The sequence below is a fragment of the Vidua chalybeata genome, chromosome 6 (genome assembly GCF_026979565.1).
Source record: "Vidua chalybeata isolate OUT-0048 chromosome 6, bVidCha1 merged haplotype, whole genome shotgun sequence".
Taxonomy (NCBI): domain Eukaryota; kingdom Metazoa; phylum Chordata; class Aves; order Passeriformes; family Viduidae; genus Vidua; species Vidua chalybeata.
In genome coordinates this window covers 14,367,661-14,391,431 of record NC_071535.1, presented here as the reverse complement: position 1 = coordinate 14,391,431, position 23,771 = coordinate 14,367,661, and the positions used below count along the sequence as shown (strand labels likewise).

The 23,771-nt window shown below is 37.5% G+C and overlaps 1 protein-coding gene across 6 annotated transcripts in view; it reads left to right on the top strand.

Moving 5' to 3' along the window:
- Positions 1-23,771, top strand: part of LOC128789538 (protein TUNAR) — a 161,809-nt gene that overhangs the window by 99,593 nt on the left and 38,445 nt on the right. Inside the window, exon 4 of one of the 6 annotated variants that reach the window (XM_053945644.1) lies at positions 23,192-23,500. The exons of the other annotated variants lie outside the window; for them this stretch is intronic. The gene's annotated coding sequence lies outside the window, so the exon portion shown is untranslated. The remainder of the gene's footprint in view (positions 1-23,191; positions 23,501-23,771) is intronic. 6 annotated transcript variants of the gene reach the window in all.

Below are 23,771 nucleotides of genomic sequence, written 5' to 3'. Positions count from 1 at the left end.
AGATTTCAAGACAAGGAAGAGCAAAGCCATTGCTTTGTGTATTTAAAGCTAAACTAGAAACTACTGCTTAGAGTATTTTGAGAACAGTCCTGCTCTCACGAGGATGTGGACTTAAAACTCTAAAACAACCTTTTTAGACTGTACTTCTTGTTATGGGATGATAGAGTTTCCTATTACCAGCCCTGGATAGGCTCACAAGAGTTATTAACCTCAAACATCTATTTCCATGGACTTTCATGGTTTTATTCTGGTTACTCCTTTGTTGGGACAAATGTGCACAGAACACTTGGTGGAAAATAGGTGATTAAACTGTGCCTGCTCTGGAAAGCTGAATTTTCCTATCCTTAGTTTTCTTACCATTTTCTAGATAGATTTGGGATATGGAGTTTGTGAACAGTAACAGGTTATTACTGATGTGATCAAGGACAACTAGAATTCAAGAGAAACCTCAGATTTCTCTTGATTGCATTTCTTCTGCTTTCACTTTCTTCTCTCCAAGATTTTTCAGGATTTTCCATTGCTGTAGGTTCTCCATGCATGTTATACAAGTTCCTACATCACTGTCAGAATTATGTGACTTCAAATTTTAGTCCTATTTCTTCCAGTCAAATGGTAAAATGAAATGGATTTATCTTCATCTTTATTCGGGTTAAGAATAATTAATATTCAAAAAAATAATTTCCATTTCATCCATGATCAGTTAAAATCCAGAAGCTCCCTTTCTCTATTGATATTCAGAATAAAGATTTAAAAGTACTGTATCTCATTTTGAATATAACAAAATTGTAAAGCTATTGGCTTACTCCTTGCTTGTTTGAGCTGAACCCTTGCTGTATGCCTCATTGGCCAACCAGGAATTCAAAGAGTTCACAAATAACTTGCTGATGTTTTGATAAGTGACTGAGCTCTGCAGATGAAGGTCCAGGAGAATTCCTGGGAAAGTGAGCACGGTAGCAACTGGAAGCAAAGCTATGGGAGCTGGATGTTTCCACTTACCCATTTTTCTAGACTCTGTGAGCTGGCAGTCAGTTGGAAAAAGGAGGCAGAAATATATTCTTCAAAATATTTCTATTCAAATGAGTAAAAGGATGGAGTAAAAATAAAACAAGAGTAAGAGACAGGAAGATAGCATGAAAATAGCAATTTGAGTTATTGTCACAAGGGAGCATTACACATGGCATCACATAATGCATGAGTTAATCATCACAACATTCTTTGGAAATGAAGCAGAAAAGTACAGAACATGACAAGAATTATATTCAAATGCAATAAAATCTTATTTGAAAGTTGTTTACGTTTTAAAAAGTAGATCAGTAAATTAAGGGTAGATGAATCTGGTTTGTGAAAATTCCAGGAACTTGGCAGAATTCATCCATACAGTGAAATTAATTCGAGGCTGATATATTTTCCGTCATAAGGTTGATTGCAGCAGGCTCCCCCTCCCTGGAGACTGAGTTCTGTGCAGCATTCCTTAAGAAAACAATGCTGGCAAACCAGGCTCAGACAGAGTGAGTGAATGTAGATGTCTTTGCACCTTGCATGGTTCCTTCATGGCTGTAATTTGGAGAAGTGCTGGCAGAGCTCGGTGGCTGCACTGTTACCTGGATTGCATAGTGTGACAGATTGTCACCAACCTGTGACACCCAAAATAGGCCCTCCCACCAATATTCCCCATTGCTTCTGATAAGAATATCTTCACTTTGCCAAGACTGGCTGTTGGACTTAGCAGAAAGGGGCCAAGTGGGGCACCCCATGGGACTTCCATCCTGCTGCTAATCTGGAAGTAACCAGGAAAGAGAGAAAAATGAGGAAAGACAAGATCAATAAAGGAAATGTTTTGAGGAAGAAAATCATGAAAGCAACAGAGGCAAACCAATTAAAACAAAACAAAAGAAAGGACAGGAAGGCTAAATTCACTTCCTGGGCCAGATGCATCCCTGGAACTTCAGCAATGCAGCCCTGACCATAATGGATATCCTGGTGGAGTTAAGGCATTCCCTGAAACATGACTTTTGTCATTATGCATGATGACATCTTCTAAAAAACAATTGTGTGATGTGTGCTATCCAGCCTTCCCTGAAATACTAGGACCTTCCAGTTGATATGGGTCATGATGTGGTTATGGGACTTAAGTGCTAAGCCTTACATATACCTCTGAAATTAATTTGACTGCTGTGTACCAAAATCTAATTTATTTCCTTATCATCTTCCAACCATTAAATTGCTAGAGCCGAGTTGTGTAAATGCTTTAAAGAAAGGCAGTTTCTAGTCACTAGGGAATATTGCAGAAAATTTGCCTTCTGAGCATGGTTATATAACACCCACTTATTTTAATTAGACTTTAGCTCTCAAAGTCCCATTTTACCTAAGTGGCATGATCACTGAAACACAGTAGAGATCTGTGATAGCAAATGCAATCTATCTGCTCCTTTCAGCAGTGACTTCTCCTTTAATATTATGTCTCTCAGGCATGTGAGCCCCAAGCAGCTACTTGCAGTGCTGTCTTTTATTAGTGCTTACTCAGAATGGGTCTTGTTCTCCAGCAGAAGTGCAAGAAATGTCTGTGTAAGCATTGCATAGCTTTAATTTTCCTACAGAAGAGTGGTCCTCAGGGAGGAAAGTCAAATAAACAGCAGCCTAAACTGTACTCCAGGTAGCTGAACACCAGGAACAGGACCAAACCAAATTACTTACAAAGTGATGCTGATGTTAGTCTTTTCTCAGGAAGATACACCAAGCAGAGACAATGGGTTTTTTAAAAATAAGTAAATTCCAACTAATTAAAGGTTTCCATTCCTTCCATTCTTACTTGAAATTTTTGCTGCAATAAAGTCTTGGGCAAGCATGAAAAAGGTACTGTGATTACATCCATTAACTCCTCAAACCCTGTAGCCAACTGCCTCTTCTTCCTACATTTTTTGTGATGTGTCCTGTTGTAGAACATAGAGACCCATTTGGCCAGGCACTGAATGAATACTATTTCAATGTACAAACCCAAAAAGAAAGCCAAATTGTACATTTGTCTATTCCTAAAAGGATAATTTGTGTATATAGGTGGCAACAATCCCTTTCTGGTTTTTGGCTCAGTATTCTTGCTCTTCTAACTAAGCAGACAAAACAATTTGTTTCCATGTAATCATGGCAAGTCTATAGGAAATTCCTGATAATTGTGCTATGCTTTGTTATGATGATGAATTACTGCACATATTTCTGCCATACCCATTAGTCTTACTTTGCAGTCTTCACCCTGCATGTGCTCTGAGATAAATTGGACATTGAGACCAAAAGGCAGCATCATCGTGAACCAGATTGTTTTAAGGTCGACTTTTTTATCTTGCTTTCTGACATCAGCGGCTCTTTTAAATCTGAAAATGGGAGACATCACATTTTTTTTTTCTCTCACTGTCTGATTTAGAGACTGAATACTTTATAGAACATGCCATCCCTTAATAAAAAAGCAGGAACTAATTCCAAGAATAAGTACCTTACAAAACCAAACAAAAAATCCAATCCTACATGTAGATAAAACAGTCTTGTATCAAAAAGGAAGTGTGGGCTCTGCCTGGAGGGAAGAGATATAGCTGATAAAAATTCAGGAGTGTATAGATTGGTAGGGGAATTTCAATAAACCTGTTTAGGAAATGAGAATAAGCAACGTAATAATCAAATGATACAAATCATAGTGAGCATTTGCAGCAGTTTGTTTTACCAAGTGGATTGTTTACTTCTCAGAGCAGTCACTGCAGTCAAGCAGGGAAGGAAATGCAGTCAAGCATCTGCTACATCTCTTCTTTCTCTCAGTGGACACTACAGTTTTTGCCAGACACAATGCATACACACAAGAGGCATGTTGGGAAGAAGCTCAAAGAACTTGCTCAGTCATCTGGAAATATCTAGTCTAAAAGAATACCTTACCACCAAATGTATAACTTATATCAGGAGCTATACCTGTGTAAACTGCATCCATAATCACATTTATTATGGCCAATTCCTACAAAAATGATGCAGTGCAGAAGTTAAAAGGAGACTAAATGCACAGATCCCATGAGTAATAAGATTATCTGAACTTTTTTTTTTAAGGAAATTGCTCAGGGAACTGATATTTACAGAACATTAAGCTGTTGGAAAAATTGCTATTTTTTTGTTTAGATTCTCTTAATAAAAGGCAACTTCTCTTTTGTCAAAAATGGACTGCCAAAAGATGAATATGTGTTTCTGTATAGATATGCTTTCTCAGTGCTTCATGAGTCTTTTGTTGCCTGATGTTCCAATATACCAAATTCGTGGTGATCTTGCAGTGAGGGGGTCAGCACCAAAGTGTCTGAGTATACCTAAATACTCAAAGGTTAGTATCTGATGCCCTCTCTGCCCAGTATTCTGCAGCATAGGCCAGTTCCAGCTTGGATCTACTTCCAGTTTGCCATCTACTGAGCTTGCATGAATAAACTGAAAGATGTGAATTTTTAGTTCACATGTTATCTTGTAATAACGTGTCTAAATGCATTGCAAACCTGAGGTGACATAAAATGTGGAGTTAACTTATGACCATCTAAATCTGATCATATAGCTATGCCTTAAAATGACCCTTAAGCCCAAAATCACTCTTCTGTAACTCTTGTGAAAGTAATTGCTGGTGATTTCTGCTTGACTGGTTCTGAAGACAGAGTATGCAATGCATCCTTGTACTCCTGAGGAACAGATAGGAATGAGCTGGTGCTGCGCTTTCCTCCTATTAGCCTGTTGAATAGGAGGGAAACCATAATAAGCCACCTCTTGTGAGTGTATATCCTGTGGCAGTGCCATGGCCTTTGCAGCTAAACTGTTCAAATTCCTAAATTCCAGAGATTCAGCTGACAACCAAGATACCCAAATTTGTTATGCCTACCGGCAGGAGTCTGTTTATGACCTAAAGACTTGCTTCAGTCACTCCCACACAGGAACTGCTGGTATTTCAGATGTCCTGAAGTATGCAAGGCACCTCGACAGCTCTGCAAGATGTATTGCCAACAGGACAGGCAGGTTATGCTGTCCATCTCAAATGGCACTGGCTCCTTCTGTGTGGGCAATGGATTGAGCCCTCAGTATCAAAGCTGTTGTTAGAGTCAGTAAAGATCAAGGCTGGAGTCACTGGAGTCACTGGACCAGCAGCTGCTGGTTCCCTTGGCTGGGGTGAACTCAGTTGTGCTCTAGGTTGCATTGGCTGGATTTCTGCTGACTGCAGCAGGCAGATGAACAACTGATGAATGTGTGCATGCCTAGATGTAGATAGCTGTGTTTAAATAGCCTAAACACAAAATTGTTTAAATGGTCAAGAATTAACTTTTGAACTTTGAAAGGATAGTGGCAGAAGTTTATTTTTCCTATGGAAGTTTATCAGGGGAAACAGTTCTTTACCTGGTACACAAAAATTAACACATAAGACAGAACAACTAACAAATGACCTATCAGACAGGTTCCCAAAGAAAAGCAGAGTCCATTGCTTTGTGTTTTTTAAATGTTAGAAGACACACTAATAATTGGTGGAATATTTGCAGGAGGTGAACTGGAACTAGATAGTATCATCACAGTTTTTGGCTGCTCTGATCCCAATAGCTTTGTGGGGCAAGATTTCCCATTCCTCCTTAGTGAAGAGCTAAAAGGGAAAAGGTGGGCTATTTCTATCAGTAGTACATTTTTCAGGGAGTAAAGGCTGAGCTTTATGTGCCGTTTCTCTGCTACAGGGCTGGCCTTGTTGTACTGAAGACAGAGGTGCGGTAGCATTCGCATGTGCAAAATTTAATTACTCTGATTTATCAAGCAATTATTTTTCCTACTAGTTTTATTTAACTGCGGGAGATCTCATCCTTTCTTTGAGCATAATGAGTGCATTTGCTTCAGGAGGCAATTTGCCATTCACAGATGAATTCTCTTTAACAGTGACTTTGCCTTTATTTTTCATTTTAAAATGAAATTACATTCTCAATTTGTTAGTAAATTTGAGTAGTAAATTTCTTAGTATATGGGAGCAGTGAATTCTTTATTGCATGATGACAGAGCTTCTGCAGGAAAGCAATTCTCATCCAAAGCTTCCTTCTAAAATTGATAAGCTCTGCTGATGGAAGATGGAAATTTTGAGTTTGAACCACCAGGCTGGGGAAGGTCTCATATTCAGAGTTTCTATTTCCTGCATAAGAGCACTTAACTTCTAATCTATAACATAAATTATAATCACCACTTCCATTTTTCAGCCATTTAAGTGAATTAAGGAGTGTTCTGTTTCCAAAGTACTTGGTATAAGTGCCAACATCCAGGAGATGGTTTGAGTCTCTAATTGTCAGGCTTGCACAAGCTTTTAGCTCAGAGTTTCAGAAAGGGGACACCATGTCATACTACTACATCTGGATAGCATAGTGCTTGCTGTGTTTACTTGTGATTCTCACTCCCATTTAGAAGCATCTATCTCTTCCTTGCATCATGAGAAGGATTTGTTTCCACTCTCCGTGTCTGTGGTTTTTGCTGAGGGATCAGATAAATCAAAGAAGGTGAATCTTATTCTGAAACTAAGGGCTTAACAGAGAAGTGGGTTAGTTAGGTTGTCCTGCTTCTGCTGTCCTGGGATAAAGGTAAACCTTCTTTGTGAGCTTTAAAAAAGAACCATTACTGAAAAACCCTCATTCATAGAAGGGTTGGCTTTATATCATTCAAAAATGTGACTTGCATAGGACACAACTCCAGATTTCAATGGTGAGGGCCTAAATCAGACAGCAGCCCTCACTGAACTGTAGAAGCTGACTCCTCGTGGTTTTGCCTTCATTCCCTGTCTTTCTCTGCACACTGAACATCTTCCAGTATTTTGTCTATTTTTCTTTTAAGCATATTCCATTGAAAACTTACCTTTTTCTCATTTAAAATTTCATATAATACATTATAAAATATTGTGCTAAATTGGTCTTTATAATTCCCAATTCATACGGAGCATCTCATCATGTTCTCCATTTTACCAAACCACCTTCTACGTTTTTGTATCATTGTGGCATCTCACAATTCTGTAACTTTCACCAGATTCATTTCCCACACTTGTAACAGCAGAAAACAGCCTAATTTTCATTAGAAAAGCAATCCAGTTGGAACAAAAATAATTAGGATACATCAGAAAAAAAAGCCATGTGGACCATGACAGGAGAGAAAATGATCTTCACATTGATTTTTGTTCTTTTCATTCTTGAATGCTTCAGAGTTTTCACTTGATTCATGGTGATAAGATGCACGTAAAGTAGTTGCAATCTAGAAATCACAGGATCTCACAGAATCATAAGAGCTGAAGATGGAAGGGGCCTCTGGAGACTGTGCAGTTCAAACCAGTGCTCAAACCAGGGTCAATTACAGCATATTGCCCGGGGCTGAAGATTCTATAACATCTCTAGGCAATGTGCTGCAGTACTCAACAGTATTCAGTTAATCTATTCATAATATCTAGATAGTAAGGCCAGAAGAAAGCACTAGAAGCATGTAAATTAATCTCCTTCAGAAAAAAAATAAGGAAAGACCTTGTCAGTCATTTCTACATAAAGTCACACATACTAACTTTTGCAAGACAGTATATGTCATAGAACGGACTTGTATTTTCAAATAAAAGAAGCAATTGAGACTCTACAACATCCATTGGTGTTTTTTTCAAGTAGTTATTTGCCTCTGCAAATACAGAAATACAGAGAGAAAAGCAACTAAAAGGACACCAAAAAAAAAAAAAAAAAAAAAAAAAAAAAAAAAAAAAAGGGAAAAGACCCAGGATGGCAACTCCCTTAACACGAAGCTGTGTCATTTATGCCGAAGCATTTTTTTGGTAGATGTTTGTCTATCTTTTCCTAGATAAACTCCAGTGATGGCGACTGAACTGTTTCGTGAATAACTTTGGTTGTCCAGAGGTTTTTCCAAGACCTGGCTTTGAATTTTCCTTGTTGGTATATATGTGAGAAACTTCTTGTTTATCTGTAGAGTTCATGGAGAATTGCTTAGTCTCTTCCTTACAGCTACTTTTTTCACATCTGAAAACTGTTAAAGTTCCTTTCAAATGTCTCTCATTTAGATTATATGACCCATTCAACCCTTCTTGAACAATATTTTATTGAATTCTATCATTCATTCCTCTCTCTTAACTCCTTTCATATGACCTAGACTATTCTCGAGGAGCAGTGCTTGTGACTGAAAACCTACTCCAGTGGATGCTGCACCAGCCCTTACAGCCAGCCTTTCATTTAGGCAGTATGTTTGCTTTTGGCAATGTTATTGGCACGTGCTCTGATCTGATCCATTTTAATCCTCAGATCTTTCACAGCAGAGCAGATCTGTCATTCTCTAGCCTCCATCTGTGTAGTGTAATCTAAATGCATAACTTTTCCCTCTAATATGAATCCTGGTTTTTCAGGAATATTCTTTAACCTTTTAAGATTACTTGGAGTTTTATTCCTAAATCTTTCAGTACTTGAAATTTCTTCAATTTTGATAGGAACTCTGTATATAACAATTATATTATATTCATAATGTTATGTAAGTGATTTTTAAAAATATATAATATTCTGCAATATTGTATTTAATATACGTAAATTTTGAATGGAATATCCCAAAATAGTTGTTGATGCAACTTCCAGCTCTGAAAGTCATTAAGTTGCATATTTGTTGAAACCAGCCTACCATGTAAAAGTTAAATACATTCTTACCATACTTTTTTCATATTCTTCCTTGACACCTGCTAGTGGCTTCTATCAGAGAAAGGATACTCAAATCAGTGAAGTTTAATTTTGACTTATACAATCAGAGCATTATTTACAATGGAAAATACTCCTGAGATCATTAAGTCCAGTCATCAGCCTAGCACTGTCAAGCCCTCCCCTAAACCATATCCATAAGTGCCAGTCTTTTAAATGCTTCCAGGAATGGTGATTACACAACTTCCCTTGGCAGCCCATTCCAGTGCTTGACCACCCTTTCAGAGAAGAAGATTTTCCTAATATCCAATCTAAACCTCCCCTACTGCAGCTTGAGGCCATTTCCTCTCATCCTGCTGCTTGTTGCTTGGGAGCAGAGACCAGTCCCCCGCTGGCTACAGCCTCCTTTCAGGTGGTTGTAGAGAGAGACGAGGCCCCCTGAACCTCCTTTTCTTCAGACCAAACAGCTTCAGCTGCTCCTCACAAAACTTGTGCTCCAGAGCCTTCTCCAGCTCTGTTGCCCTTCTCTGGACACTCTCCAGCCCCTCAGTGTCTCTTGTCATGAGGAGCCCAGAACTGAACACAGCATTTGAGGTGTGGCCTCACCAGGGCTGAGTGCAGGGGGACAATCCCTGCCCTGGTCCTGCTGGCCACACTATTGCTGACACAGGCCAGGGTGCCATTGGCCTTCTTGGCCACCTGGGCATGGCTGGCTCATGTTCAGCTGCAGCTGATCAATACCCTCAAATCCTTTTCCACCAGGCAGCTTTCCAGCCTCTCCCAGCCTGTGGCACTGCCTGGGGTTGTTGTGACCCAAGTGCAGAACTGGCACTTGGTCTTGTTGAATCTCACACCTTGACCCATGGATCCAGCCTGTCCAGATGCCTCTCCAGAACCTTCCCACCTTTCAGCAGAACAGCACTCTCACCCAACTTGATGTCATCTTGTGACCAACAACTCCTCTTGTGACCAGTTATTTTTGTCTTATTTATTTTTCATTGTTACACCTTAGAAAATCTGATCTAATACAAAGAATTAGATTTACTTACTATGATTTGATTGATTACTATTTTTTGATTACTATTGAAAGGTCCATGCAGGCAGTCATATCTTTTCTGTATTTTAGGTGTTTATGAATGGTTTGTTTGACTCTTCATTTCAAGATTTTTCTGGAACTGAAAGTAGGCTGAGTGGTTTTCTTTCCTGTAGCCTGTCTTTTTTTTTTTTTTTTTTAATTATTAGATGTAGGAGTGGTTTTTCTGAGTTTTGTGGAGCCTAATTTATTTTTGACTGGTTTTCAAAACATAATGATTTATCATCCGTGGGATAAAAAGCAGGCTTAAGGAAAATACCTACAGAGAATTTCCACTGAGCCTATCCTGGAACCTCTCATTTACCTATTTTCCAATCTGTTGTTCTGGTTTTATTACTCATCTCTATCTCTGCAGCTCATTTTCTTAGCTGTAAGATCAGAGTTGACATTTTTACTGAAGATAGAAGGCAAGATGACATTAACACTGTGACCTCAAGATTCCTGTTGAGGAACAGACCAGCATTTTTCTTAATATTCTAATACTAATAAATTTTCTCCTATGTTTTACTTTGTCACAAGTTATGTTTAACCTTTCATTTTATACCTAGACTGTTGACACTCTAGTTCAGGATACTTTGTTCAGCATACTATGGATTGTCCTTTTTTTTGTTCCTTCTGTTTTTGTTTGTTTTAACAGCACTACCAGCTCTCTCCATTTTCTACTCTCCTTTTTACTGGCATTATGTAAAAATCTAGCACTTCCACCTCCAAGTGTTTATTGCAGTCTGCTGTCCTGAGCTCCATGATTTATGATGTTTGTGTTCTCACTTCTAACCATCTGAGGCTTGTTAATTCTGTCATCTATTTCATGGTCACTCTGACAGGTTACTTTGCATCTGCACAATCTCAACCTGCTCTTCCAGGCTGGCCAGAAACACAGTCAGAGGCCTTTTCCTTTACTTGCTTTCTTTAGCTTTTGAAGAAACAGATATGTCACCATAAGCCTTTGTTACCGATATGTTCCTGCTTCCCTGTTTTCCCAGTGGTCTGGATGATGGAAGAGTCCACCTCAAACCTGCCCTGTGCTCTTCATATTTTTGCCAGTTGCCCAGAAAATGCATCGTTCACCTTATCTTTGTGACCAAAACATGACAATTTGCTTTCACCTTCAACATTTTAACAGATTTTTATTCCTACATCAACTGGGATTCAGAATAATATCAGTTATCCTTGATACACAGAAAACACGTCCTTTGTTTTATTTTTCTGTGAGAGCCTAACAAGATATATAGACTTATGTCTGCTAAATAATTAAATTAGGCAGTATGGAAGCAATCAAAGTCTGGTACCTTCTCAGTCAAATTATCTGTTGGTATAAATTCCATTACTTCAATATGGTTTCTTAAGCAGAAAATGACCTATATTTTCCCCTTGAAAATGAACAAAAATTATGTTCTTAAAATCTGAAGTTAAGTTTTGATTTTAATTTAGGAAATCACAAATTTGGACAAATTTTCTGAATAATGTAATTATTACTTTAAATATTATATCCAGGGTAGTTCATAGACCAGAAGTAGTATTATTGCAGAGAAAAATAAACACAATTATGAGAGCAAAGACAAAACCCAAGACAAAGAAACTCACTTTTCAGATCTTGTGGCTACTACATTATAAGGCAATGAGGATTTCCCTTTTATATGATTAATTCAGATTTTAATAAGTAAATTCTTCTGCAAAACTGCAGTCAATTTTTCATCATTAATGTAGAAGTTCAAAAAAATGTTCTTTCTCAAGATGAATGGAGAAAAAGATATATTATTGACTTTCTTAAACCAATCTCATATGATGGATTTATGAAATGAAAATAATATAGAAATTCCTTAGACTGTGACAGGAAGTACAAATCAAGTGAATGGAAAGGCAGTTGCACTGAAATAAAGACATTTCAGAAGATAATGGGTTCACTACAAAAGGGTCTTCTGTTAAGTACTTCCTATAATTCTGTTTTCAGTGGAGTACCTGACAAGAGACAGGCAAAGATGCATGTGGATACATCATGGATTTGTTCACTGGTAGCTGAAGATGTATTAGGGCTGTAGGCAAAGCAAATGCAGTGAGGATTGGAAGGATGGAAAATTCTTTGTCCAACCTGGAGTGCTTGTTGGACACTCATTATTTCCTGGTTAGTACAGAATCAAAAGAGACCAAGAAATACCTCCAGAACTTACTTATAATGCTTTAGTTCTGATTTAAATAGTTTAGCTAAAGGGGAAAGATTATCCAGCCTCAGTGATTAGAGGCATACCTACAAAGATCAATCCCTTGTGTCTTCTGGGTCACAAATGTGATCAGGAAAGATCTACTAAGTTGTGCAAAGGTGTGTTTAGTTCTATATTACCTTTACACTGTTTCCAATAAATTTTCTGGAAAAGAAAGTGTAGTGCCAGGCAGAAGGTTTTATGGCTTAAGGTGATGTCTTGACTGGAAGTTTGGGAAACACATGGAAAGGATGACCTAGGAGTCAGCCACATCTTACCATGGCATTAACACTCATAGCTGGTGGCCAGACTTCTGGGTTTGCCCAGCATCATGGGTTTATGCAAATTATAGATGAAGGTTCATTTTTAAAATTCAATGAGCTGATATCAAAAATTTTTCTCAAGGAATACAAGAGATTATCTTTAGTGGTGGCAATAGGCCTTAACACACAATTACTCGTGTTCCCTTGTATTACTCCATGTGGGAATTGCTAAATGTTTCTTCTTGCTGTTAGAAAAGCAAAGAAACCCTTTGTTTTCTTGTAAAAGCTTTCCCCACCACCTCTATTTTTTTTTTAATTTTAATAAAATTTGGGGCTATGAAAAGAAGGAAAAGGGATGGGCAAAGAATTCTGGCAATGCTTTTCTTAGAATTGGTTTTTTTTTTACTCTTCTGTTCTAAGATATAAGTTCCCAACACCAAAGAATGAATAATAGGTAATATTTCTCAAAGGTCATAAACCTGGAGCAAAATTTCCAATGCCTGCAAATTTTCATTGCCTTCCCAGATAGGTAGAAATATGTGTCAAATAGGCATTCAGCTTTTTATGTGGAAATAATTGGTTCATACTATTTAGAACCTGTCCTAACATGAGAAAAATGGTAAGTCTCACTTGAACTCATGGAAGTTGATCTCAAAACACATGTTCACAGAGCAGCAGATACCAAAACTGAAAACATCTTCAAAATCCATTTTAGAGAACTTGAATAAAGTCCTTCGCTATGTTAGATCCTCATCACTGTTCTTTTTGACTACAGCAAGTCTTATGCCTCATGTGCACTGGAAATCAAATTCAGGAATTACATAGTTTGCTACAAGAGTAATGAGTGGCTGCCTTAAGGGGTCATCTCCCATTCTGCTACTTCACAATAAATCTGAATGAAATCCTATTTCAGTGAAAGTAGTCACTAGAGGAAAATAGAACAGAATTTCATCTCTAAATTATAATGCTGAAACAAGAAAACTAAAAGTTACCATTCTAAAAGTGCTTTTGGTGCATCTGCCCTACTTTAAAATAATTTAGAAGTTCATATATTTCCCTAAATTGAGAAATTATAATTTCTTTCTTTTCCTTTTTTTCCCCTAACCTAAACCTAAAAAACCCTTTATAATAATTTTTGAGAGCATGGGAAATACCAGACAAGAGGAAAAAAAATATTTATTGTCTATAATTTTCCTCCAGCATAGGCCAAGAAACTGCTAAGATGAATTTTTTTGTTGCCTTAATCCTTGTAACCTGCCTTTTTGGTGGAAAACCATACAGCTTTACAGTTTTTAAAGCTACAGGACCCATTTCTGAGCAGAAAAAAAAAACAGATAATGGGGATATTGGAGCATACAGTCACCCCAGGACAATGGGCAAGGCATCTCTGGTGTGTGTTGAATTAGGCTATGCATAAAATGTGTTCTAAAATTATTAGATTGATAGAGGTTTTTTTTTTTTTAGGAGCTATTCTTCTTTTTTCTTTTTTTTTTCTTTTTTTTTTTTTTTTTTTGCTACAGGAAAAATAGCAAATTTTTTTTATATAGCAAATCCATATCAGCATTTTTAATTTTTCTTTCTTCTATCCAATAGATAGTCTCTTATGATTTATTAAAAGGTATAGAACATGTATTCAGCTAAAACTGTAGAGAAATCAAGCTCTGTAACAATGAAATATTGTATGAAAGGATAGAGAAATATTTATGCAGAATCTTGTAGAATTTTTATGTGTTTGCTGCATATAAATTAGCTCTATATCTTCACCAGGGAGAGACAAGAATAAATAAGTTCTTTGGGAAGAAAATTTGAAGTTTTAAATAACTAGCTGATAGACAAAGCTGAAATTAAAAAAAAGATAGCAAAATAAAAAGTGGAAAAATATCTATTTTCTTTAGTTATGAATACCACTGTTCTTTCTGATATTTATGCACTTGAAAGTGTAAGGTCTGTGAGATGAAGAGCATTCTAAGAAATTGGCGTATTGGAGGAAACATTAGACATGAGTGAGGATTCTTTCCTTGTTCTGGAATTCATCACAAAATATTTGTGAAATTCCACTAAACAATAACTTATTAAGGAAATTTTGCATAACAGTACAAATGAGAAAACAATTTGTTTCATTTTGTTCAGCTTGAAACAGTTTAAATCAAACTTTAACTCTTAATAATGATCACCCATGCAATGGTGTTATACTTTATGAGAACTGGTTGGGAAAAGTTTGTACAGTAGATGTTTAGAAAGAGAAATACGATGTCAGAGATGAAATAAGTTACAGGATTGTTCTTAGTATGTGTTCATGCCTTTTAAATTATTCTTTCCTCTATAAAACAAAATATATTTTTGTGAAAATATTCCTAGCTGCTTCTCTTCATCCTCATAGGTATGTGGATGAATAAGTATGTGTACAATTCATTAAATTACAAAACAACACAAAACAGTATTAGAAGACCATTAAAGCTGTGAAGAAAAAAAAGAACCCCAAACTTGGATATAGAAGATTATTGAAAGAACGTGTAAACATCCAGAGTATTACACTTCCTGATAACTGCTCAAAGAGCACTGTTGGGCATGCAATTTATTAGGGTTGCAATTACAGGCTGATGTTTTCTATTAAATGGCACCTTCCTCATAGATTATCAATCCCCTAAAATATGATTATTACCCCATGACCCCTCCAGTTCTCCCTTCCTCCCCACACCCCAACTTCACTTGCACATATTAGAAACTGTAATGTATTAAATATATGGGATTTCAAAACATATGGACAAACATTTTTCCATTTCCTGTAATTTATCTGTGAAAATACTACCTGGTCTTCATTTTCTGCTGAGTTTCACATATATTTTTAAGATCATAAGAAAATCCTGTGTTGAGGAAATAGTATATGCAAATGGCATTCAAAACTGCTACACCCGTGGCTGTATTAAGATTGTATATGCAAGTATAATGCTGTCACTGACTGACTTTGAGGATTTTAATCTTCCATTTTAAGACTATTTGGTGGCAGCTGTTTGATAAAATAAGTACTTCATATATAATTTGAAAAACTTAGCTGAGAATAATATGATTATCTAAAACTGGCTGCAGAAAAAATATATGCCGTTAGAAGGAAATAAGCCTAAGTAGACAAGAAGAACTTTACAGGCTATGTCTTCATAGGAGATAATTTTTCTTCACAGAATATAAATATATTTTTCAGTATTGGGTGTTATAATACAGAGGAAAACTCACAAAGTGAAGCGTGGGAATTATGTTTTTACAAAGGTAAAGTCTTTAAATATACATCTTCCAGAACAAAGTCATTCAACATTTATGGAACTGTTTGCGGTTTCCAACAGGTGTGGAAACTTGTGGAAACAGTGTCTACACAACAAAATCTGTTTAAAGTGATTTAGTGTGACACTCCTTGTGCACCAAGACAGCCAACCCCCTTTCACTGACTATAAACCTCATCCTGTTCAAGCTGCTGGAACAGAGCCAGTTGAGATCCAGAGCCTCCTCAGAAGGGTCACTGCCCAGGGGCTGCTCTTGGAGAGAAGCAGATAATGTTCAGCTGGGAAATTACTGACAGATAATGCTCAGCTGCGAAATTACTGTGGGACAGCAAGCCTGGATTATGCTGTCTGGTGTCTTTGCTGAGCTAAGTTTTTTCCAAAACCTTCAACCATAATATTCACAGAACCTTAGTCCTAATGTTTCCCATAAATTTCATGCTCATAATGGCATTACAAGCCAATTCAGGGATTCTGCTTACATTTTCAAGCAGCTGAAAGTATCTAGCCTTTGACCATTGTCCTTCTCTAACTAATTCAGCTTTATGGTAAACAACTAAAAACATATTGTCCGTTAGATCTGCTATTCTAAAATCAAAGAAACAAGTCTTCTTTCCATATGCTAAGAATTCCCAAACATATTCTAACAAGATAGCTTATAAAAGAAGTCCTTTTCCAATATATGTAGGAAAAAAATAAATAAAAGGATCAGAAATTACTAATTGTGAAGTTAAATACTGAGTTTAGGAAAATGCTGTGTTAGCACAAGAAGTTAATTCTTTATCATAAAATGGCAATAGAAAAGCTTGAGCTTTTATAGTTCCTTTGAAACCAGCTGCTAAAATATTTAATGAAATTTAACTCTTTAGGAGTATTTAGAATTCAAAACAACTCTTGTGTAAAATGTTCATGTTACTGAAGGCTGCCCAAGAACAGGAGCTTAAGATGGAGTGTGGAGAAAAATACATTACTCAATTGAAATTGTAGAAATTATTGTATGTAGTTAGGAGGCAATTTCCTGAGTTGGATTTTGTCCAAGGTTCTGCATTTGTCACCTGAAGCTTATGGGAAAGACCGCACGATCTTTCATGAGCACAAGTAACCATGACCTTTGCTTTAATGCCTCAGGACAGCAGATTCAGAATAGCTGCTCCTGACAAAGTGCTGGTACATTACAGATATGGGTAACAGTACTATTTATTCCTTGCTTAAGTCCCTGATTTTGTTGTTCTTGGATAAATATAAGAGATATAAAAAAATAGAATAACTATTAAAAAAGATCTAGACTAGACACAAGTAGTGTTACTTTTTGGTGAAAACTGTGAGTTTGCAGACCTAAAACCTCCTATTTTGTAATGTATATGGTACTAGCATTTCTATAACTGAAATTTTGCTTCCTGACTTCATAAAATGTTGGGGCTCTTTAAAATTCAGTATGGCAGATGTGCAAAGCATTGTGCCAGAACCCAGTTTTATGTGATTCCAAAGATGAGGATAAAAGTACAAACCAAAGACCAAAGAACAGAATATTCTCTAGGAAAAAGAAAGACCAAAACAAATCAGTGGCTGTCTGTGGACTGAAAAGCAAAACCTTTCTTATGCATAGAACTGTTTGACTTTAGACAGTGTTTTCCATCTGTAGATTGAAAGGCATTTTATTAATGATAATGAAAACATCACAGTGTCTGTTTGTGGGAAGTAAATGTTATGTCTGTTTTGCATATGGGTAGTGATGATACTGGCCCTCATCTTCCAATACTGCTCTTGACTGCTCCCTTCAAAAGTTGCAAGTTGAAATGGAGTTGTAATGATAGAAAAAATAACCAGGTTTTTGGACTGAAATGCTTTGAACCTTTCAGATTATTTTTCGTATGACTGTCAAAGGAGTGTGCTTACACTGTCAGATTGCTCATTGTGTCTAGTTAAGCCATGGTAATTAGAAATAGGACTACAGACCCATTGTGCTATTATAGTCCTCTTCACATGTTGCTCAATTGATATTTTATGGCTCTGTTGAGTTAATGAGTCACATGGGATGCAAACATTCTTTTTGTTCAAAGTTAAAAAATCACTGCAGGAACTCTTTGAAGTTTTCTGGAGAAAGAACTGGTCACAGGTGCTCTATAATGAAAATGTACAAATAGATGACTGGGCTGAATCTTCCATATGTGATATTTTCTTTACAACCCCAAAAGTCTTCCTCATGCAATACATGAATCAAGACAGAAACTGATATAAGAAATCTGTGGTTCATTTATTTTTGTTTTATGAACTTCACAGTCTAGCATGCAGTGAAAATGGTTGTAATACCTCCATAATATTTAACCACTGTCTTTTCCTAAAGGAATGTAGTCAGAGAAAAAATTGTGGAGAAATAAAAAAGTTTTTCCAATCTGTTCAAGAGGTGCAAAAGTAAAAATCTGCTCTTACAGCTAAACTTGGGAGCAAGTTGCGTACTTCTGATAAGCAAGTGAAGTTGGGTCAGAGACAAACGTTCACTAGATGACCTCCTGAGGTTCCTTCCTACCTGAATTAACCTATAAGCTTATATTTGTAAAATATAATAGTCCCACACTTGATGCCATTACATTCATGGTTGTGATCCCTTTGGGATTCTAGTTGGACATCTGTTACACTCACTGAATGAATAGCACCTGGTGGAAAACAATGCATGTTATTAAAACTGAAGCAAGGAAAAATATAAACTGGTGTGGTCTGGGGAGTCAAAAGAAGTTAAAGAGAGCTACCACTCTCAACTTTTGCTTATTTTTGAGCTGGAAATTGCCATTCTGGTCAGATGAGACAGCGTAAGCATCCGTAAGATCATAAGTAACACATATCAGTGCAGTGCAGAACTACATAGCTTAAACAGCTCCTCTGGCAGCTTGTTGGTGGTGACTTTTAATTTGAAAATGGCATTGAAAGGGTGAAGCAGTACTTTCTGAAATTGCTCCAGCTCAGATTTCAAGAACTTGACCCAGTCCTTGGTGAGAAAGTAGTTTGGTTCTAGATATCCAGATCCCAGGCACCTCTATGGCATATAGCAAACACAGAGCAACTGAAAGAATTGCCCTCAGTAAGAAATCTTAATAAAATCTTAGTGCAGAAAGGCTAAAACTGTTTAAAAATATGAGCAACCAAATTTAAATAATTCTCACATTTTTTTTCCCTCCCAATTTTCACCAGGGGTTGGATCAGAAGAGAATCTGACCTAGGCAGTTAATTCCATGACATGATCAAGTAGCAGTTTGGGGTATCTTCTTCCTTCTTACCTGAATTCAGGATCCCAGGCTGTTTGCTTCACACTGTTGTCCTTTTAACATGGGTTTCAATGCTGTCACACATTTGCCTCCTCAACCTATACCTCTAACTCTCTTCCCAGATCGTTTGTTCCCCGACATGTCTATTTTTTAGCCCTGCCCTTAGCCTTTCCACCACTAGTTTTATCCTTGATTTGGCTTTCCATCATCCTCTTTCTGTTTCACCTCAATTTTGTAATTTATCTTTTGTTTTTAGGGTTCTGAGGGATGATCAACTGGTTTAGAACTATTTTTTTTCAAGAGCTAATGGACCTGGCTCACTTCACAGTGGACCCTATAGAGTTCATGAAAGTCTGAGGAAAAAAATGGCCTTGTATCGATATATCCTGGCAGCTTATTACAGTATTCCCCCATTCATCACTTGCATGGTGTCTGAAAGGAATGTGTTGTAACCTTCTCTTAAAGCAGCTGAAAGACCAGAATAATTTTCCTTTGATAAAGGGTTTCTGTTTCTGAACCATGAAGAAAATTCTGCCTCTTTTTCAAGCTTGGCACTTACTTTCTCATATTTGGGCACTTACACTGAGCACAGGGCAATACATAAAAAGCTGTTTGTCAGTTCAGATTCATTTTGACACATGTGTTGGCATGATATGGATATGTTTAAATACATGTTCTACTCTTTTACAGGGAACACCAGATAGACCAGTGGCAGCCTGTCCAGCTCTGCAGTGTTAGAACTGATTTCATATCTGACATAAAAGAACTGCTTGAGCTTAATCAAAATTAAACACAGTTCTCTAATTTCTTGCTGCTGAAGCTACAAGTAGAAATGATCATAGATTTTTATTTTGAAATATAGCTGAACTTAAGGCACAACTAAATCTTGAGCTGTAGACTCAGTTTTCTCAATCTCATGTACTGGGACTTGTTCTTTACACAAATAAATGTATTCCAGACATGAATATGGATATGCACAGAGTGCATCAGGATTTATGTTTCTGGCTAGAAATAAAAGTAATGTTATTGTTAAAGACACCAATTTCCACCTGTTTATTTTTGTATTTCTTGTTTATTGTTCTTTCTCACAAGGCTTTGCACCCTGGACACTGCTAACTTCTGATAGTTATGCTTTTTAGTATTTTCTTTTTGGTCTTGGGACTGTTTTACCATTTGATTATATTTCACCAAGGAAATCATGCAGGATATACTATTTACTGAAAACAACTTGCCAAGATACAGAGAAATAATTGCTTTGATGAGGATTCTCTGAGCAGGATAAAAAGAAAAAGAATAGTTGGAGGTCTTTGGTGCTTGGGGAGATGCATGTATTTCATAAAATTAATTGATCCTAGTCTGTCCAAGGCTTTTTTCATGCTGGAATAGTACGTAAGAAAATCTAGACAACACAATACAGCATTATATTATGCTTGTTAGGATCCTGGCTCCTTGAGGAGCATGTATACCCTTCCTCAGTTCCTTCTGACCTTCATAAAGCACTGAAGATGCTCAGAGTCCTTCCTGGGACAGTCAGACTCTCCCAGGATGAGAGGGGAATACCCATAAGTCCTCTGCAAGGGTAGTGTCACCTTCCTATGCAAAAACAACCCTTGGAACATATTCAATTTTTTACAGTCAGTAGCTGAAATGCCATGTCTTATGGAAAACTATAGATCTTCCAGTGTTATTAATATCCTACCTTTGGGACATACACACGTTGACCTCTATTCCCAAAATGTATCTTTGAGTGCTGGAAGTATTTTGTACAGAATATAAGGCAAATATTTTTGCACAAAGATTATTGTATCTGATGGAAGAGGGATAATTCAGACATTCAAAATAATTTCCAGAGGCAGGTGCACTTTGTAGTGTCAAAACATTGAAGTTCTTGATGCTTAACAAGATAGTGACAAATTTCATGGCCACTGACCTCTGTTTCTGGAAGAAGCTACTGATATCTTATATCTGTCTTTCCAATTTTTTTCTTCTCCTACTGCCCAATGTTAAAATGCACCAGTCTTTCAAAGGTTCATTCAACATCAGACCTCTTCAATGATTTTTCAGGCTGGTAACCCAAAATAGGAACCCTAGGCATGCCAAAAATACACAATGCATTGCAAGCATATTTAGAAGTCAAATGTGAGTTGAAAAGAGGAGGTGCATTGAGATTTCTGCCATATAACAGCAGAGACTTTATTGCAGTGGCAGTGCTGGAGTAGCCCCTCATCTGTAGTTTCAGGCCAGCGTGTGCTGGTGTGCACAAAGCGCTGCATGCTGCACCAGTGGCAGTTTCTCTGGGGGTGGAAGTGCAGTTTGTTTGCATATGCTTTGTTAGTTGATGCAATTGCTGCTTTGCTGCCTTTTCATCTCAGGGGTGCTGCATGTGGTGCTCTGGAAAGCAGCCCTGTGCCAGTGGGAAGGCTCAGACACCCAACCAAATTGCAAAACTGACAAGGAAGAGGGAAATTTTCCTAGGGACCCAGTAGGGTCTGAATGGAGTTAATATAACTCAAGATGTCACTGAAAGTTGCTGGACTGGGCTGTGGCTGGGATTTGTTCTTCAATGCTCAAAAAACTGTGTTCTCATTTTCCTGTCTGTGGCTATTCCAGAATCAGTGGGGTTGCTGTGCATCTAGAAAGAGTATTTGCCTTCCACCTGGGCATCAGATATAGAAAGAGAGTAGTCAGCATATCTAATGCTCAGGGACATAAGAGCAAATGCTTCCCCTACAGGATCAGCCCCCAAAGCTCCCTCAAATGGAAGAGAGTTTTCCATGAACATGTAAGCCTAGAATATTCAGACTGCAGCAAAATGGAGAATTGTGACTATGGAAAGAAAGGAATACACTAAGTGCTACAGTGCTTTGAGGCAAAGCCCTGAGCTATCAGTGATTTGTTCTGTGCCAAGGATGTGGTATTTGCTGTATCTGGCATGTGCAGTTCCTCAGAGCTTAAATATGAAACATGGCTCTGTTTCTTTTCCCCCATATTTTCAGTGTATAACACAGATGCACTTTGACTCCAACCTCTCTAACAACAAGGTGCAATGGAAATAGGAGATTTTTTTTTTTTTCAAAATATGCTGTTTTCATTGATTGGAAGGGGCTAGATCAAGCTCTGCTAAGGGGGAAAATGACCCAAAGCATAGCTGGGTTAATAACTAGAAAGCTTTAAAGTCAAGAACGCTGTGTTCTGCAAGATTTGGTGGCACTGCAGGTGGGTAGTATGTGTGGAAAGTATGAAAGGTGACAGCTGGACAGTAAATTCATGCAGCTGAGGAGTTTCTTTGTTTTCTGCTTGAATAGCATTTGGCTCAGTGGCATTTTGGTCTATGACTGGGCTCATCATACACATAAATGGACTGCTTTCTTTTTGGCCCTGAAGGGAACAGGCATGTGTTTGTGCTGTATATATTATCTGAGCAGATTCAGACACAGCATCACACTGTCACATCCAGGACAACTTCAGGTCAGAGCAGGGTTTCAACCAGCTCCTTCCAAGTAGTTTTTGGTGATTTTGTGATCTAGCTGTGTTTTGATGCCCAGGGACAAAGGAGCCAGCTGGCAAAGGTCCTCATCCACAGCCTCTCAAAATCTATTTTAATGGGCTTCAGGGAGATTTGAATTAAGGTTTTTAGGCTGAAGTTTCCATCACTTGGTGCCAGTAATTGGGTCAGTTACTCCAAAGTGTTCAGTACTTATGATTCTTGTGGTTCATGTTCATATTTTCCAGAGAGCCCAAAGACCTGTTACATTTAAGCTACTGGAAGACCAGTCACAAATGTGCTGTTTGCATCTCAGGGATGCAGCACTCTTAATTGTTCATCCTCCACATATGCTTCAGAAAATATTGATAATGAGAAAATGTTCTGTGGTACTGATAAATACTGCTTTCACAATAGATCTGATACATTTCTCAGGAGAGCAGAAACAATTAGAGAAGTTATGCATACTGAATTTTCTTTCCTCTTTCCTACCTGTTTGCTGTTAGTAAACAGAAAGCTACCAATTTCCTTTGCACTCTGGCATGCTAGAAATTAATGGAGTAAATGCACATGCTGTTTTACTTTGCCAGAGACTGGCTTATACAACAGATTTTTACTCTGTAAGACAGATTTTGCTGTATTTGTGTTTTTTTCAACTCCCCCTGAGGAGTATTAACTCAAAGCAATCACAAGACACCCATCCTTGCCTGCTGCTTCTTGAACTGCTGTATCCTCTTCTTTGCTTCTTGCTTTTCTATTTGAAGCTTTTTTTATTCTTTTTTTTTTTCTTGAGGAGGGAACAGCAGCAACCAAAAACATAAAGGGTATCTCCTTTCCTAAAATAATAACTATTTGATGTGAGAAAACAAACCCATAGAACACTTCTGTTCACATAGGATTTACTTTCAACAACTGTGTTCTTTCTACCCAAATGAAGATAGGTTGAGAGCTCTGTGAAGTACAGTGCTGGAAAAGGAAGACGTGCACACGCTTGGAAAATGCTGAGCTGCTTGTGAAGCTAGAGACACTGCATGTTTATGATTTGGTTTTCTAAGCAATCTCCAGAGCTTGAACGGATTTACAGTGATATTTTAACAACGCTGCTGGAATCCATCACTAGCTTTCACTTACTGAGAAAGCTAAAAGATGGAAGAATGTAATTATTTCCTCATAAGCTAAGTGCTAGTGGCTGATTGTCACGAGAACTTTGATGCTTTAAACTTCTTCATCTTCTGAAGGCAAACAGGTAAGTCTCACAGGCTTCTCTTCCCGTGCTCGTTTTGCTGGGGTTGCAGGGGCTTGCAGGGGACCGGTGTCGAAGGGAAATACGTTTGATATGAAGGCAAGCTGTTCGTCTCTGGATTTTAAACAAGCAGTATAGCACATTGTCATTTTCTGTCTGTCGGGTTACAAAGCCATTACCTAACAATAGCTATTCTTTCTTTCCATAGCCAAGATATAAATCTCACTCCAAATTAATCCCTAACTTTTATACATTTAACACTATTGAAAGATAA